The sequence below is a fragment of the Prionailurus viverrinus genome, chromosome A2 (assembly GCF_022837055.1).
Source record: "Prionailurus viverrinus isolate Anna chromosome A2, UM_Priviv_1.0, whole genome shotgun sequence".
Lineage (NCBI taxonomy): Eukaryota > Metazoa > Chordata > Mammalia > Carnivora > Felidae > Prionailurus > Prionailurus viverrinus.
Window position 1 is genome coordinate 108,300,116 of NC_062562.1, and position 19,029 is coordinate 108,319,144.

The following is a 19,029-nucleotide window of genomic DNA, read 5'->3' on the forward strand; positions in this document are numbered from 1 at the left end:
GCAAAAAACCACTCAAGTGTCTGCTTTTTCCTGAGCCTATCAGCCAACACATCAGTGATGACCAGCAGCTGTCTCTGTGTGGGCTTTAATGAGCCTGCAAATGAGACCCTGATGTAAAGAGGCTTTGGCAGCCTTAGAGATCTGTGAAATTGCCATTTTTTAAATAGGGAATTTCCAAATGGAAGACAGTGTATATTATGAAAATGTGCCAGAAAGGTTGGGGGTGTCACAATGAGTTTTTGTTTTTTGTTTTTGTTTTTGTTTTTTAATCAAGAAGCAAAGTTAAATTTATCTTATGGCAACAGCAGGATGAACTCCATAGGTTTTGAATGGATACAAAATTCTCACCAAGACCCAGTAACACACTTCAATTATAAGAATGTCTATTAAAGATATTTTTCTTAAAACATACCACCAGACAATTCCTAACCAAAAAAAGTTTAGATAAAAATAATACAATGAAACTACTATATGCATTTTGACTAAAAGCATTCAAATCAATCTTTTGATTATGACAAGATTATAGTAATCTATAAGTAACACCACTAATTTCATTTAAAAATTTAAAAAATGAGGAAATCAGTGAGTATAGAATAAGTACTATATGTAATGCTCTTTACAAGAACTTTCATATATATTACATGCAGAAGATTCTTTGTTTCACTATAAAGCATTAAATAGGCTACGTGCACTGTGAAAATTCAAGAGGAGAAACATGTCTACATTCTCTTTGCACTCTTCTACCCTCTCTCCCTCCTTCCTTCTCCACTTCTGTCTATGTGTCCCTATCTCTGTTTCTCCCACTCCAAAAAAATCTCATGGAACTCATGTTCTCAAAGCAAGTCACTTCAAAACAAAGGATCATGTTAAAATGTAAATTCTGATTCAGTAGGATCTGAGGCATCTTCGTTTCTAAAACATTCCCTGGCGATGTCTATATTGCTGGTTTGTCAACCACACTTTCAGTAGGAAGACTCAATAACTCATTTTGGAAAAAAAAAGAGGTTAGAGTGGAAGACAGCCAAAGCATAAGACACTCTTGAAAACTGAGAACAGAGGGTTGATGGGGGGTGGGAGGAAGGGGAGGGTAGGTGATGGGCATTGAAGAGGGCATCTTTTGGGATGAGCACTGGGTGTTATATGGAAACCAATTTTATGAAAAATTTCATATATTAAAAAAATAAATAAATAACTCATTTTGAGAAATGCTAATCTATGCAAAAAATAATGGTCATATGATCAGGGAAGGTTCACTGTAAGAATGAAAGGAATGATTTTTCAGAGCCATGAGTTTGAAGGATGAGGAATGTCTGCAGGCATTTAACACGGTTGACAAGAAAGACAGTATTATTAGCAGAAATTGAGGTGTCAGTATTATTCGTGGATTTGACCTGGAAAATGAGTTCCATATTGAGGCATCAGCATGACAATAGGTGACAATACCTAATCAATAGTTAGAGGTAAGAGTGATACCTATCAATGTAGTCAGTGTCTAAACAGTGGCATGAAATGGAAATGGTTGAGGAACAGGGTTCAGACAACGTAAGTATTTGGGAGGTGGGTAATGAAAGAAATGTGTCACAGAAGAGTTAGAGAAGGAGCTATCAGAAAGACAACCAGATACTAAGTGGCTGAAAAAAGGAGAGAAAAAAATCTGTGTATTTTTTTAAAGTTTATTTATTTTGACTAGGAGAATGCGGGGGGGGGGGGGAGCAGACAGAGAGAAGGAAAGAGAGAATCCCAAGTAGGATCTGCACTGTCAGCATGGAGCCCATTGCGGGGCTCCACCCCATGAACCAAGAGATCATGACCTGAGCCACAACCAAGAATCAGACATTTAAATGACTGAGCCACCCAGGTGCCCCAAGAAAAATCTTTTTAAAAGCAACTTGTAAAGGGTTCAGGATCAGATGCCAAAGTGTACATAAGAAATAAGGAAGAGTAAATAACATAGTCTGTAGAGACTAATTTTTAAAATAAAAAGCATTAAGAGGCTGAGAGGATAACAAGGTTGAAAAAAAGATCTGCTTTTTCTGCAACTGAGAAGCTTCAGAGTATTGTTAGAGGCCAGTGAGGTCTCTGGCAAGGGAGAGACTATACAAACAAGAATAAAGAAAATTGCCTAACAACTTTCAATGTGCAGTAGTCCTTGTGAAAAAAAAGCCTAAATTGGATCAAAATCACAAGGGGAAATATTGTACTCGAAAGAAGAGGAACCCTTATATCAGGAGAATAATGAAAAGAAGGAAGAGGATGAAGACAGTCCCTGGAAGCTTCTCAAAGATACAATTAGAGGCACCAGCACCCTGCTCTTGGTTTCTTCTTTCCAATGTGTGAATGCTCACCTTCAATTATTGTTTTTAAGAGAGAGTGAGAGCATCCAAGCAGGGCACAAGGACAGAGGGATAGAAAGAGAAAATTTCAAGCAGGCTCCATGCTCAACACAGAGCCTGATGTGGGGCTCGATCCCACAACCCTGGATCATGACCTGTGCTGAAATCAAGAGTCAGATGCTCTTAAGATTGAGCCACCAAGGTACCCTAACTTTGATTTCAATTCTAATTTACTTCTTCTACTTTTCATCCTCCTTTTCTTCTAAAGTAAGCGGGACAAAATTGCTTACACAACAAAAGGACCTTTACTAAAACAGTATTAAGTAGTGGAGGTGACAATCTGACTTTTTTGGCAGTCTCTTATAATTTATTTATTTTTTAATTTTTAAGTTATTTACTTATTTTTGAGAGAGGGAGAAAGAGAGAGAGAGAGAGAGACAGACAGACAGACAGACAGTGTATGCACATGTACATGTGAGTCGGGGAGGGTCAGAGAGAGAGAGTGGGAGAAAGAGAATCCTGAGCAGGCTTCACATTACCAGCACAGAGCCTGACAGGAGGCTTGACCTCACAAAATTTTAAGATCATGACTTGAGCCAATATCAAGAGTCAGGTGCTTAACTGACTGAGCCATCCAGGTGTCCCAAGAGACACATTTAATATAGAGAAATGTACTTTACTCATTCTTTTGAAAAAGGTAATTTCAAGACTCCAACGACAGTTAAATGTCCTTCTAACATTGTGTGTATGTACCTTAAATCACATTAAATTAATTTTATATGTACATATTCCCCACCCAATTTTTTGCTCTTCAAAACTTGACTAGATCTTAACTTTATTTCCACCCTGTGCATTTCATTCTGTGCCAATCACCACATAGTTGCTCAATAAAGATATATTCTTCCAAAGTGTGACAGAGATAGTAATAGATCAGACTTGTTTTTCTTGATGTTGTATGGAATTGGTCTCCATAGCAAAACTACTTGCACTTATTTGTAAGATATATATAATGGGTTTTGAAATGTTAAAAGACCCCATCCAAAAATAAAAATTTTATTTTGAACTTTGGCATTAAGAATTTTTTTCCTTTATTCAAATTCTTCTGCATGCAATGCTCACATTCTGAAAAAGGGGCAAGGGCACCTGGGGCACACAGTTGGTTAAGCATCCTACTCTTGATTTTGGCTCAGGTCCTGATCTCTCAGTTTTCTGAACTTGAGTCCTGCATTAGGCTCTGTGCACCGCCTACATGGAGCCTACTTGAGGTTCTCTCTCCTTCTCTCTTTATCCCTCCCCCACTCATGCTCTGTCTCTCTCAAAATACACAAACATTAAAAAAATTCTGGATAAAGGTAATGGAACAGAGACCCCTCAAAGAGTGACAAAGCTAACACACTCAGAATTTTCAAGAAAATTTTAGCACAATCAATATTCCTGATAGCTCAGAAATCTTTGGCTGGTAATAGGGCAATTAAAAAAAAAAGGTAACATACACGGTTTAGTTATTTTCTAAAATTAGGGATGATGTTCATTAATGAGCAACACGAGCAAGAATGATGGGTCTCTTGTGTCAGTTTGCAAAAATTCATGACCTGACACTCAACTTTGTATTTCAGGTAGTTTTAGAAGACTATTTAACAGAATCCCACTTACATGTAAATTTACCCTGGAGACTGTTAAATATCCCCTTATATAGACTTTCTGCTTAAGTGTTATAAAAACTTCTTTTGATATGATTCATTGATTTTCATCTCAAATCAGCTTTACTTGACTTTTTCCTTTGACTATTGAGTGTCATGGCAAAAACCTGATTACATCTCTAGGATTAGGCTTATAATTATTCCTCATTTTTCATATTGTTATTATTCCAGATAATATGTCCATCCAGACCTTTCACACAACTTTAGTATATCGCATAACTTCAACTAACATTATCTTTTTTTAATAGTAATTATAAAAATGTCACATACATTGAAAGTACACATTTGAGATTTGTCCTGCCAAATCACACAAATTGATTTTATGGTTAGAGTATTCCCTATGGATAGGTTTTTAAAAACATTCTTAGGCTTTTCATTGCCAAATAAAACTGAAATATCTGAAATGAAAAAAAAATATATTGATGTATTACTAATAGAAATAAAACTCCAGGGGCACTTGGGTGGCTCATTTGGTTTAGCATCCGACTCTTGGCTTTGCCTTAAGGCGAAATCTCAGTTTCATGGGTTCAGGCCTCATGTCGGGCTCTGTGCTGGCAGCACAGAGCCTGCTTGTGATTCTCTCTCTGTCCCCCTCCCCCACTCACACTGTCTCTCTCTTAAAAAATTAATAAACTTTAAATAAAAAGAAATAAAAAATCCTGTACATGCTTATAAACGTAGCTTAACTTAAATTTTTTTTTTACTTTATCTTAGAGAGAGAGAGAGAACACAAGTTGGGGAGAGGGGCAGATGGAAAGAGAGAGAATCTTAAGCATGAGCAAGGAGCGTGATATGGGGCTTGATCCCACGACCCTGGGATCATGACCTGAGCCTAAATCAAGAGTCAGATCCTCAACTGAATGAGCCACACAAGCACCCCCACATAGCTTAATTTTTTAAGTATATCCAAATCTTGATTGAATATAAGTTCATATGGAGGGAAGACCTGCAATGGAAAGATACTCCTTTGAAAAGAAGGAGACAATAATGCATCTCTGTCTTTACAAAAATCCAGCTACATTACATGGCTAGCATGATATAAACAAATCAACTCGAGCCACTGGATAACCATGGTCATACGTACATATGGATGTAGATTTTGAACTCCAAGTTCATTGCTCTTTTTCTTTTAGAAAATTACTGTATATGTGTGTTTATATGTATGTATATTATATTTATATTATATATAAAAAATCTGTCATCTCATTGGTAAAATGGGAAGCTGATTAATACCAGCTTCCTAACACTGTTGCAAAGACTGAATGAAATAATGTATATAAAATGCTTGAACAGTACCTGACACATACTAAGCAATACATAAGACCTTTTCTTTCCTTTTCTCTATTGTTTTTGTGGCCTTTCTCTTCCCAGATTTCATGTATATGAACATGAACATACAAGCACACAAGTACTCAAACAGCACATATGTTCGCACCCACACACATATGTAGAGTTACTTAGAAAACTATGGAAATATTGCATGTTATTTTGAACTCCACAGAAGACACAAAATTTCAAACTGCTTAAAAAATATACACATGCTGCCCAGCTCCAAAAGGTTTTAAAGGGGCTTCTAAATGCAACTTAAAATGGTATTTAAGATATAAAATAGAATCTAAAGAAATTAAGAAAAACCCCTAGACATTTGAGATGGACTGATTATATTAGGTGAGCACATAATGAGGCTGGAGTTTTTCACATAACAAAAAGAAGTAAACTTTTCACCATATTGTTTTAATCTGTTGTAAAATAAAATGTATAAACAAGTACATAAGTATTTTTCCTTAACTACACAAATATTTTTCCACAAGACACATTTTTCTGGAAATACATTTTGCCATGCACACAAAATTGCTATTCAAAATCTAACATTTCTTATGTTACTTTTCTATAAAGACTAAGGACATCAATAATTCCTATTTCAGTTTAGGCATCTACCTTTGGACAGTAAGATGACATTCCAGGTATTCTGTTTTCTGGTAGCCTGATATTAATTGATTTTTAATAATGCCTTAGGATTTTTTTTAAAGTAACATAGGCCTGAATTAAGACTTTGATGGGTGAGAATATAAATGCATTATTGAATACTCAAAAGTATACAGATCATATTTCTTGATATGGTAGGGACCATGATTTAAATACTAGATGTGAGGAAGATATATTTTTTAATGAAAATTTATGAGATGAATTACTTATTCTTGCTCAAAGCAAAGGTCAAATAGCCTCAGTAGGGCACTGACAGTGGGAAATATTACAAATGGAACTAATACTGTCATAAAAATTACATCTTTTCAAGCTCTTGCAAAAAATAATAAATTATTGAAACAGAAGTGCTCTTTATAATGAAAAAGAGTCTTAGTCTGAGATTGTATGTGGCATGTTTTAGGAAAAGACTACCTTACCCATAATATAATTCAGCAAGTGATTTTGGGTAAAACTATATCATAATGGGATATAGCTACTTAAAATTAGCTGGAGGAATTAAGAAATGGAAGATTTTTAAAAATATTTACTTAAATCTTAACTATGGTCCAGATTTATGGATTACTTAAGTCAATTCCATGGAGAGTGTTTACTTTAGAATTTTTATGCCTAATTTGTAAATATACACAACTACCATGAAGATGATTTGTTGTTTACATAAAATTTCTTAAAGTGGTCCTCAAACAATAATAATGATTCAAATACTGGTGAAAAATATAAAATACAAACTTAGGGGTTTTTTTGGTACTTAGTCTGAAAAACCCTCTGTACATGACTAATAAGTGTCAATCCCTAAACACTTATAATAAAAACAACATAGAAATTTAAAAATTACAATAGGTTCCAGATTTCAGTATAATGGAAAGATATTGAAAGATTATGCTAAATAGTTAAGATACAGTTTAAGAAAAGGGATACTTAGAATCAGTATAGGTATAAGAAGACATAATTTCATAGTTTATTAAATTATTTCTTTTTTTCAACGTTTATTTATTTTTGGGACAGAGAGAGACAGAGCATGAACGGGGGAGGGGCAGAGAGAGAGGGAGACACAGAATCGGAAACAGGCTCCAGGCTCTGAGCCATCAGCCCAGAGCCTGACGCGGGGCTCGAACTCACGGACCGCGAGATGGTGACCTGGCTGAAGTCGGACGCTTAACCGACTGCGCCACCCAGGCGCCCCAAATTATTTCAATCTCAACTTTAGTAGAAGTCAATTTTAGAATCCGATTAGTAATAGTTTCTTTGGAGCTGTGCTCATTTATGCTAAGTTAGTTCAGAGATTTGCCTTTGCAATTGAGTGAAAAACTTAACAGTTCAAATAAATTGAGGAATATAAAGTGAACAGTTATTATTGTTAACCTGCTCAATCATTAATTTTGTTCAATCTCTACTCCCTCATTAGGAAAACCACAGATTTATTTTTTAAAAAAATTAGACTAGGCAGAGCTGTTTGTGTAGGTATGGTGGGCGCTTTACCCCAGCTCAGATCCTGTATTAACGATGTCCAGAATGGGTAATTCTGTCCTTCTCTGCCAGTGACTAATTTCTACTGGGACTTGAATAGAATACTTTTATCCTGATTCAAAAAACAAAGAGATGAGGAAGTGAGGCATGCACTGAGAACCACTTCTTTTCTAGGCTGGTCAAAGACATTATATATACTGCTGCAGAAGTGATCCTTGGGCCATCAGAAAGAATGGAAAATTGCATGGTATTTAGTGCTGTTCTGAAATGAGCCTTTGAAACCATGCTACAGCTGCCTAACTCCAGGCTTCTGGTACGTAGGTACCAGGTACCAGAAGTCACTCATACCTAGAATAATTGAAGGATCCCATTGGAATTGATCACTCAATACTGAGTGAATGACCAGCTGGCATACTGATAAATGTGTAGGATTTATTTGCTTGTGTGCTTATTTATTCATAGGTAGTTTTTATTCCCACCCTGGAGCCCAACACAGAGCCTCAACTCACAAATGTGAGATCAAGATCTGAGCCGAGATCAAGAGTTGGATGCTTACCTAACTGAGCCACCTAGGCGCCCTGGCTTTATTTTCTTTATTTTTATATTTAATATAGAAAAGTGTTTTCAAAATACCATGATCACATTCCTTTAATTGAGATAAGATATTCTTAAATGGAAGAAAACTGTGGATATCATTAGAGTTAATGAAGTCTCAGTTTTTATTTTGTTTTTAATTTAATTTAATTTTTTTACTTTTTAAATTTCAGTGTATTTAACACACAATGTTGCATTAGTTTCAGGTGCACAGCACAGTGATTTCACAAGTCTATATTTGATGCTATGCTCACCACAAGTATAAATACCACTTGTAACTTGACTTTTATTCTCATGACTTACTAATTCCATAAATGGAAGCCTCTATCTCCTACTCCCCTTCACCCATTTTACCCATCCTCCACCCACCGTCCCTTGGACAACCATCAATATGTTTTCTGTATTGACAAGTCTGATTCTGTTTTTGCTTATTCATTTTTTTTCTTTAGATTTCACATATAAGTGAAATCACATGGCATTTGTCTTTCTCAGTCTGAGTAATTTCTCTTGGCCTAATACCTTCTAGGTTCATCCATATTGTTGCAAATACCAAGAGTTCATCCATTTTACGGTTGCATAATACTCTATTTCGTGTGTGTGCGTGCATGTATGCATCACCTCTTCTTTAGCCATTCATCTATCTATAGACACTATCTATAGACATATATAGACTATAGATATGGTTGCTTCCATATCTTGGCAATATGTTAACAATGCTGCAATAAACATAGGGATGCATACATGTTTTTTGAATTAGTGTTTTGTCTTCTCTGGGTAGTAGAATTACTGGATTATATAGTAATTATATTTTTAAGTTTTTGAAGAACCACCATACTGTTTTCCATAATGGCTCTACCAATTTACATTCCAACCAACAGTATACAGGGTTTCCCTTTTGTTCACATCCTCACTAACATTATTTCCTGTGTTTTTTACATTAGCCATTCTGACAGGTTTAAGATGGTATCTCACTGTGGTTTTGATTTGCATTTCCCTCATGAGTAGTGATGTTGACCATCTTTTCATATATCTGATAACCATTTATATGTCTTGTTTGGAAAAATGTGTATTCAGGTCTTCTGCCCATTTTTTACTCAGATTTTTTTGTGTGTTGAATAGTTCTAGTTTAATACTGGAAAAAATATGTCCATGTACACCAATTAGTTTCTTTACTGAATTCTAACACTATACAAAATACAGCATAAAGAAAAATCCAAAATCAAAATCAGACTTACATTAAGTCAAATGTAGCCTACCATTCATAACAATGAACATCCTAGGTGGTTATTTCATAGACCTATTTTTTTGTATTCAAGGAATGCTTGAACTCCCAAGCCAGAAGAAATTATCTACATTATTTTTATGGGATGATGAAATTGAGTCCTAATCCTGGGTGTATAGATATTTTGATAATACAGAAATATTTTTGGTCAAACATTTGTTGAAAAGAACTTTGATTTGTAATGCCTGCTTTTGAGATAAATAAACAAATTACTCATATATTTCCATGTATTTTCAGTGTTCATCAGTGATTTGTTGAAGGCAGTTTGTACCAACTCAGGGGACCCAATTGTTGAATTTTCAAGAATCTTAGGATTTAGTTGTTAAACACAGCTATTATTAAAATCAAATTAACTTGAAATTAAATAAGTTACATTAAATATAAAGATAATAAATACTCAAGATTCATCACTTCTTAATTGATTTACTACATTTACTACATTATTAAGTCAAATTTGCTCTTTCCTGGCCCCCATGACCCTTTATTTTCTTTCACAGTATTATCTGCTTTCTGTTCAGCAGTGGATGGCTATTCACCCATCACCCTACAAGGCTGTCCTTCATTCTGCTATTAAAGCTTACCATATTGCAACGACGTTTTTTCTGAGAGCTGATAAAGAATTCAAGCTCATTTTCAATAGCATTTAAATTATATTTCATCATATTATCTAATACATTTGTTAGTGTTGACAATGTGGAGGCCACTACTGCCATTTCAGGGATACATTTAAATGGAAGTATAGGATACCTTTAAATATCAAGTACACAGGAAAGATCCCCACAGTAACTGACTTTACCATTCAAAAATGGCAATAATGCTAAGATTTGAATAACCTAAATTAAATCTGCTTCTTTCTAAAAACAAAAACTTTTATCAGAAGATATAGTTTGAAGTATAAACTTCAGGAAGTATGAGCATCATCTATTTTTTTTCCAAACGTTGTCACTCTCATCTGGGAAAAGACCTAGTAATAACCTAACAATTTTTGGGGTAGACACATGGAAGAAATGGATTATATATGTTTACTAAAATATACGTACACACATGATTATAATAGCTCATACATAATACCACCTAAGTGGAAATAATTTAACAGTTCAGAACAGAAAAACGGAAAAATAAACTGTATTATCACATAGTGGATACTATGCAGCCACAAAAAATAGTCAACTGTAACTATATGAAACAACAGGGAAAATCCTCACAAACGTAACACTGAAAAAGATATAATAATGTCTAGATCACATGATTTCATTTATGTATAATTAAAAAACAGGCAAAATTAATCTACAGTGTTAGATGTCAGGAGTATGCTTATTCTTGGAGAGGGTAATAACTGAAGGAGAGCATATGAAGAACTTTAGAAATATTGCTAGCATCCTGGCTTTCAAATTCTTTTCTGGTAATTTGTGTGTTCAATTTTCAACAAGGTTTTTATTTACACACTTAAGATTTTTCCTTCTTGTTATGTTATCGACTAAACAATTACTTAGAAAACTAAAACAAATCTGGTTACAAATAAGCATAACCATACCAGATCTTTTATATGTACCCATTATTATTAATTATAATGATTGTTCCTTTATAACCTCACTAACACACACACACAAACAGAAGTATGTACACCCTAAAAGGAACTAAATCTGAAAACATTCCACTACTCTAGATTCAAGTAACAGGCAATACAAATATTCTATTGATACAAATCCAGCCATTTTAGACATAGATGAAGAAAAATGAAAAAGCAAGGTAGTGTTAAAAAAATCAATATTCCAATTACCAGTTATAATATTTATTTCTTATGCCTTGGTATTCTTATTATTTTAATGTTTATTTATTTTTCAGACAGAGAGACAGAGGGTGAGCAGGGGAGCGGCAGATAGAGAGGGTGACACACAATTTGAAGCAGGGTCCAGGCTCTGAGCTGTCAGCACAGAGCCCATCACTGGGCTCAAACTCACAAACTATGAGATCATGAGCCGAGCTGAAGTCAGTCTCTTAACCAACTGAGCCACCCAGGTACCCTGTACCTTGGTGATTATTAAGAATTAATGAAGTCATAGTCTCTGATGATTTATCAATACTATGTGTTATACATCTGTATCAGGTAAGTGAGCAAATTACAGTAACCTATTTATAACTTTTTCCTTCAGTTTTCCACATCCATAACTGGGTGGCTCAGTTGGTTAAGCATCCAACTCTTGGTTTTGGCTCAGGTCATGATGTTACGGTACATGAGTTTGAGTGCCTCATTTGGACTCTGTGCTGACAGTGTGGAGCCTGCATGGGATTCTTTCTCTCTCTCTCTCTCTCTCTCTCTCTCTCTCTCTCTCTACCTCTTCCCCACTCATGTTCTCTCTCTCTCTCTCTCTCTCTCTCTCTCTCTCTCCCTCTAAAAATAAATAAACTTTAAAAATTGAGAGAAAAATCTTGAATTTCAAGAAGAAAATATTTTGGTATTAATATTAATGTGGCACTGTAGAATTAATTTTTTTCCCAACAAATGTATCGGCATGAAGGTGTATTAAGCATCTAATATAAGATTATGCCACTAACAAAGTGTTAATACATAGGTATTCTTACTCTTCTAATTTTGATTTCTTGAAAATGTATACACTGTCCAGTATCACTAATTTTCTTGTTAAGTTTTCCATATTGTTACCCAGTTGGTTTTGTAGTTTACTTCCATACAGTTTCTACAGCATTGTGTCTTTAGTTTTTCATGATCTGTTAAACATCTCCAGGAGAATGTAAGTTTGACACTGACATAGTTTTAAGAAAAAAGAAAAAATGGACCACTTATTGCAGAGGAAAATCAAAGAACCTTCCATTTCCTTAACTACTACTTTTATCTAGGCCAAACTCCCACTTGCTTTTACACTGGCTTCTTAATTTATTTCTCTCCATCCAGACACTGATCATTTTTCCTTCAAACTGATTTCCCTCTCCTTTCAACACACACACATACTGCATATAAAAGTAAATCTACATTTCACAGGCTGGTATTTAATACTGTATCTTTTTTATGTGATGTAGCTAATTAGCAACAACCACACCCTGTCTTGAAAACTACACACATATACACACACACCATCATGCCCTCAAGTTACTCAATGTTTTTCTCCCAAAGGAGTCTATGACATTATATAAAGGGGAAAGATGAGGAGTCTCAAAAGGAGACAGGACTTGCCTACAATCAAACAGCCATAAATTCATCAAAAGGCTTATCATTCAGTCTTCTGAAAGTCCCGTTCCAAGCTCCCTTTTCAAGACTGTTTATTATTGTATCCACACTACTTGGCAAGATTCTGCCAACATTTGAACCAAGTTCCTTAATCTATTTTTATTATACTTGATTTGTTGTATATTCACAAAAGTTTATTATCAGATAACAATAACTGAAAATGTTTTAAAATAAAACAGCCTATTTATAACAACCAGGAAATAATAAACTGTAATTTAAAAATATTTTACAGAGTTTTATTTAAAAAAATATTAATTCACATAGCCAGGTTGTTGTTAAGATAAGGTTTAAGGAAAAAAAGGGAGAAAACCTAACAAAGAAGTTAGTATCTGTTGTACACAATGTCAAGAACTTCTAGTTGGAAACAGAAATTCTAATTTTTGTAATGAGTCACCTTCTTATTTTACTAAGCATCTTTATAATGCTACAGTTTGTTATGTTTAAACCTAAAAAGTATAAGGTCTGTTTAGGTATCTAAGAGCCTAGCAACAAGAAGATTGTTTTAAGCCATTTGTTACTTTGCTTGTAAAACAAACGCCTTTATATAGAAATGGAAAACAAAACTGTTCTGTAATGAATCTTTTCAGTTCTGTTTCTGGCATTCCACTTGTTTCTGGATGAATTATTGCTCAAATGTAAATTTTTACTGAGTAAGATTTATCCTTGCATCATTAACTTTTTGGGACATATACAGAAATTATGTATATATTTAAGTGAAATTTTTAAGATAAAGTAATGAGTTATATTGAGCACAATGGAATCAAATTAATGTAATTATAGGATCATATAACAGTGTGTACTGTATAATATCCATAGAAGAAAAAAAAAACACTCTTAGGTTTATTTTATATATGAAGAGCTGTAAAAACAACCCTAAAAAACATGCGTGTATGTATCTTAATTTATAGAATATATATTTTATCATGTATGTTCAATGAAAAGTTGGGGAAAATCACATGGTAAAGAATTACCCTAGACACAGCCATATATACTCAGTTCCTTTGAATCTTTTTTGTCCAAATATCTGCTATTTTTTTCTCCATTTCAATAGGCTCAGTAATCCTACTTATCAGTAATCTACTGCTTTCTTTGTCCACCTTCTTTTCATGTTCATTTTACTCTTTTCCATTTATTGGCTTCCATGTAAAGGCAATATATTATGAGGATTGAAAGGAAAAAGAAAATATCCACACACATACACCTCAGGTCAAAAGAATCAAAGATATAAAGTTATTTGTTCAACCAACACACCTGAAGCAATACTCTATTTTTTTTAATTATTATTTTTTAATGTTTATTTATTTTTTGAGATAGATAAAGTACGAACAGGGCAGAGATACAGAGACACAGAATAGGAAACAGGTTCCAGGCTTTGAGCTGTCAGCACAGAGCCCTACGTGGGGCTCAAACTCCCGAGCCATGAGATCATGACCTGAGCTGAAGTCAGACGCTCAACCCACTGAGACACCCAGGCACCCCAATACTCTTTAAATAGGTAGCTCACAAATCTTAAGTAAAATATATTGACTATTGTATTTTCCTTAACTGAAAAGAAAGTTGTCAAGAAGGAAAATAATTTCCATGGGGCCTAGAATATGAGATTCAGGAACAAGAATGTATCAGAGTTTCTGAATCAGAGTAACAAAATTGAGGTTACAAATACTCTAATCCTGCCCCTTTCTGTCTTAATATTCCCTTTTTCTAATATGGACGAAAAAATAATTTACTTTCAATTTATTTATTGTGAAAATTCTTGACAACTTTTCCTCCTTAACTTTCTACTGAAATTTGTCTTTCAAACTTAGCAGTATGGTATGGTTTGGCAGATCCACCCTCCAGACTTCCCTTCCCTTGCTGAAATCATTAAGCCTCTGTAATAACTACAACATACAGGGAATTTAATGCACTACTAGATTCAATGGAATTTAAAGGAAATTGAAAATTGTAAAACAACCACACAAATATGAAGTTGAAATTTTAGCAGCGAAAGGAAACAAGGAAAATATAAAACATAAAACGCTTTACCTTAAGACATCAGTAAACAGAATCAGTATAGGTCCTTCAAGAAACTGAAGAGGCTGAAGTTAAACCCGCCACACCGATGTAAGGGCCTTAAGAAAGGTCCTAGAAATTTTGATTTAATTAGCTTACGGTGTGGAACAGCATCAGGATTGTAAAAACTCTCCCCAGGTGATTCTACTATGCAGCTAAGGCTGAGGACTACTTAGCAGAGCCATGGTTCCTAAAGAGCGGTGCCTAAGCCTGCAGCATTAGCATCACCTGGGAACTTACTAGACAGGTGAATCTCACCCCTTTCTCATCAGTCCTACTAAGTAAGAAATTCCGGTGGTGGGGCCCAGCAATTTGTGATTTACTAAGTTCGCCAGATGACTTTGATGTTGCTCTCCAATTGGAGAATCACTATTTAAGAGGATCAGAGGAGGATTTTTTGCAGCAGTTCTTATCTATTTTTAAGATCTCAAATTTAAGTAGATGTGGAGGGGAAGGAAGATGTAGTCTCTACTTGCTCAAGTCAGAAACCTGGGGGTCATCTCTGACTCCTCCATCAAAGTGAATTGTACAGTATGTGCTAAGATTCTGCATTTCTAAAAGGCTGGCATTTGATGTCCATGGTGCTGACCATGAGACCGGTCTATTAGTAGTGGGTAGGGAGCACTTCAGATGGGGAAGCATTGTGGATGAAAGAGTTTGGAGAAATATATTAAACGTCAGGTAGAGTGTAATGAAATGAGGCTAAAATATACGCAGTAAAATCATGCAGAGCCTTGTAAGGGACATGAAGCTCTTGAATTTTATCCTTGGTTAAAGGCAGTCATCAATGACTAAAGCAGTGTAGAGATGTAATCAGATACGCATTTTTAAAAAATCACTCAAAGGAAAAAAAAATCAGATCAGCCACTGAATTGAGAATCAACTGCAAGGAAAGCAATACTACAAGTTAGAATATTTTGAGGAGGCTATTAGAATCCTCCAGATAGGTGTGGTGTTTTTTTTTTTTTTGATTATAGTTATGGTAGCAACATAAATATTTGATATATATTCTGGAGGAAGAACAGGATATTATTTTTATATAGAATATGAGATAAAACCAAAAGGAAAAATGAATACAGATATATGCATAATGAAATCATAAAATTATAGATGGCTACTAGATAGTAAGGTGGAGATAGCAAATAAATATTTGGCTATATAGGTGTGGAGCTCTGAAGAGAAGTTGAGGTTCAAGTTCATATTTGAGTGTCACTGGTATGTAGATATTTTCCAAATCCATGAAAAGCTGTGGAAAGAGTATAAAGAGATAAAACAGTCTACTAATAAGCCTGAAGAGACATTAAGAGACTTGGTAGAAGAGTGGCTAACAAAGGAGACTAAAGTAGGTAAAGAGTTAGGGAGAACTCCCAGAAGGCTGTGGGGTTGGGAACAGCCAAAAAAGAAAGTTTCTGAAATAAGGAGACCAACATTGAAAAAATTGCTGAGATGTCAAATAAAAATAGGACTTGGAAATGCACATTTGACTTAACAAAAGATCATGTGGGAGAGCGGGTCCAGTGGAAAAGTTTAGGAGAGAAACCAGATGTTTTTCAGTTGCAGAGTGATTAAGAGAAGTCGAGAAAATGTGGGTGAGTCATTCTTGTCAAAAATTAGTGAAGCTTAATCTCTTTTGTAAGCATCTCATTCTCTTTTAAATTCACAAACGCTGGAATTCCTCTTTGTAGCTGTCATTCTACACACTTTTTTTTTTTTTTTTTACAAATTATCTAAACTATACCCTTTTCTTTAAACAAAACTTTGTCTTCAGAGATGGTTTCGTATATTCATCTAAGTCCATTCTGGAAATGGAATTGTATTTTGAAATACTTCAGCTTCATCTCACCCCAAACGCACATGCATATTCGTAATCATAATGGCATGAACATCAACTAAGTCTCTAAAGTCAGAAACACCTAAGTTATCTTTGACCTCCTACTCTTCTCAATAGATAAATACAATTCTGTACATGCCCTGTTGATTTTTGCCTAACTCACCACTCTGCCAAGTATTATATTAGTATGTAAGGCTGTTTTGTACAATTCATATGATTGCAGTTTCTTACCTGAATTGTTTTTCCAATCTCACAGCCTTTTTCCCTCACAATCTCTTCTCCATATGACAAGGCCAGTGCTCTCACCCTTGCATTATGGAGCTTTCTTATTCTCTGCATTAAACGCATTTATTGAATCAAATTTGATCATCTTACTGCCTCTCTTGAAACACTTCAAGGTTCCTCACTGCAACCAGGAGAAAATCCACAATTTCATAGGCAAATGTGCAACTTTTCCAATACCACTGCCCCTTGACAATGTTTGGATGATATCCTGTCACTTCCATTGTCATGCCCAATTCTTAAACCATAAAACATCCAGTGTTCAAAACCACAGTGTTATTTATCTCTGCTTTTATATGAATTGTTAGGTTTTTTTTCTTAAAAACATCTTTTGGCCACACCATCATGAACTAACTCCTACTGAGCTCTCAAAACTCCAATGCAATATAATTCCTCATATTAAATGACTTTTGGGGCCGTATCCCCTTGCCAAGCCCTGCAGGTTAGGTGTCCTCCCTAAGCTTGTATAGCTTCTTTTAGCAAGATATAATTGTGTGTTAGCTTGTCTGTCCCCTTGACTAGAATGTGAGTTCCTTGTCTCTGGAACCCTAGTACTTGCTGTATAGGAGTAGTTCCATTAGCGCTTGTTAATTAAATGGGTTAACAGCACACATGACAAAAAAAAATGATCACTTTTCTATCAGATTAAGAATCAAAAGGAATACTGATGGGAAAAGAGAATTGTACAGATACATGCACATTAAACATTGTTTAATAACAACATCATTTTAAAAGCAGGGCAAAATTATTGAGCAATATAGAATGGTTTACAAAAGAAAAAAAATTATAGACAGACAGATGATTTTGATTCTAAATCTAACTGCAATTTAATAGTTCATGTCCTTGAATGAGCCATTTAACCTTTCTAAGCTTATCTGTCTTGGTTTCCAGGCACTGTTTGGTTTTGATATAGAACACTCACAGAGTTTGCAGGAAGGCAGCTGCAATCCATAAGCAACTGGACAGAGACAGACCTGCAGTGACCTTGGGAGCCAATGAGGGCCTGCCGATGAGTACAAAAATGTCTTTCCAGCTAACTTGTGGCAGTTGTGTGGTAGTCTGATGGTGTCTGAATTATGAATATGAGACTCAATTCTTTTTCAGTTTCCCTTGGTAATTTTGGTATGTGTACAGCTTTGATGTATGTACAGTAAAAAGACACGCTTTGAGAGAAAATAAGCTAGCAAAAAAACCGCTACCTCAATGGAAGAGAATCATAAAGCTAGTGAGAGGAACAGACTCATGAAGGAAGACTTTGGAGCCCTGAAGTCACCTGTAGTGGGGGATAGTCCTCTGGTATCACAAACTCTGTGTTTGGCAGAACTTAATGATGTGAATGGCTTCACCTTTTTCCTGGGGGATAGAGTTGACCTTCTCAGCCAAGAACAGAAAAAACAATCCCATAAAATTTCATTTCGTGGAGTGATGATGGCTTATCTTAAAGGATAGTCAAGGTCACTCAAAGAGGCATCAAAATCTCTCCAGTCCCAAGTGACTGAGTCCAAAAATATCTTAACAACATTTCACAAGAATTTAGGACATTAGAGGAAAATAATTAATGATATTCATGTAAATATTCAGCTTCAATAAACCCCACAGCTGCTTGTCTGAGAAGAGACAACTGGGAGGAAACAAGGCAGGGGCTGAAGGAACAGAAAAAAAAATGCTTAAGGGGCACCTGAGTCGTTCAGTCCATTAAACGCCAGACTTTGGCTCAGGTCATGGTTTCCCAATCCATGAATTCTAGCCCTGTATCAGGTTCTGTGTTGGCAGCTCAGAGCCTGGAGCCTGCTTTGGATTCTGTGTCTGTCTCCCTCCCTGCCCCTTACCCATTCTCAATCTCTCTCTCTCTCTCTCTCTCTCTCTCTCTCTCTCATTCTCCAAAAATAAACACTAAAACATTTTTTTTAAAAGAAAAAAAAAATGCTTAAAAATTTTAATGCGCAATGGGAACAGGAGGGCAATGATAAAGAGAGCCAGTCAAAATGTTTGACTGAAACCATGCTAAGATGATAAATTTACCTACTCTCTTTAGAGTTTACATAATATATCATAAATAGGATCATAAATATATAGGTGATCACCATGTCAGTGTTTGTTGCTGCGAAGAATACAAGTAGAACAAATCTCTGAAGGGTGGGCAGATCCTAATTTGTTTTTAGGCCACTATTTAGAAAGAACTATGGGAAGTTAAACTGAAGGAGGCAAGTATGAGATGTGTGTATTCTGGAGAAGTAGAACACCTATAATGGAGACAAAAT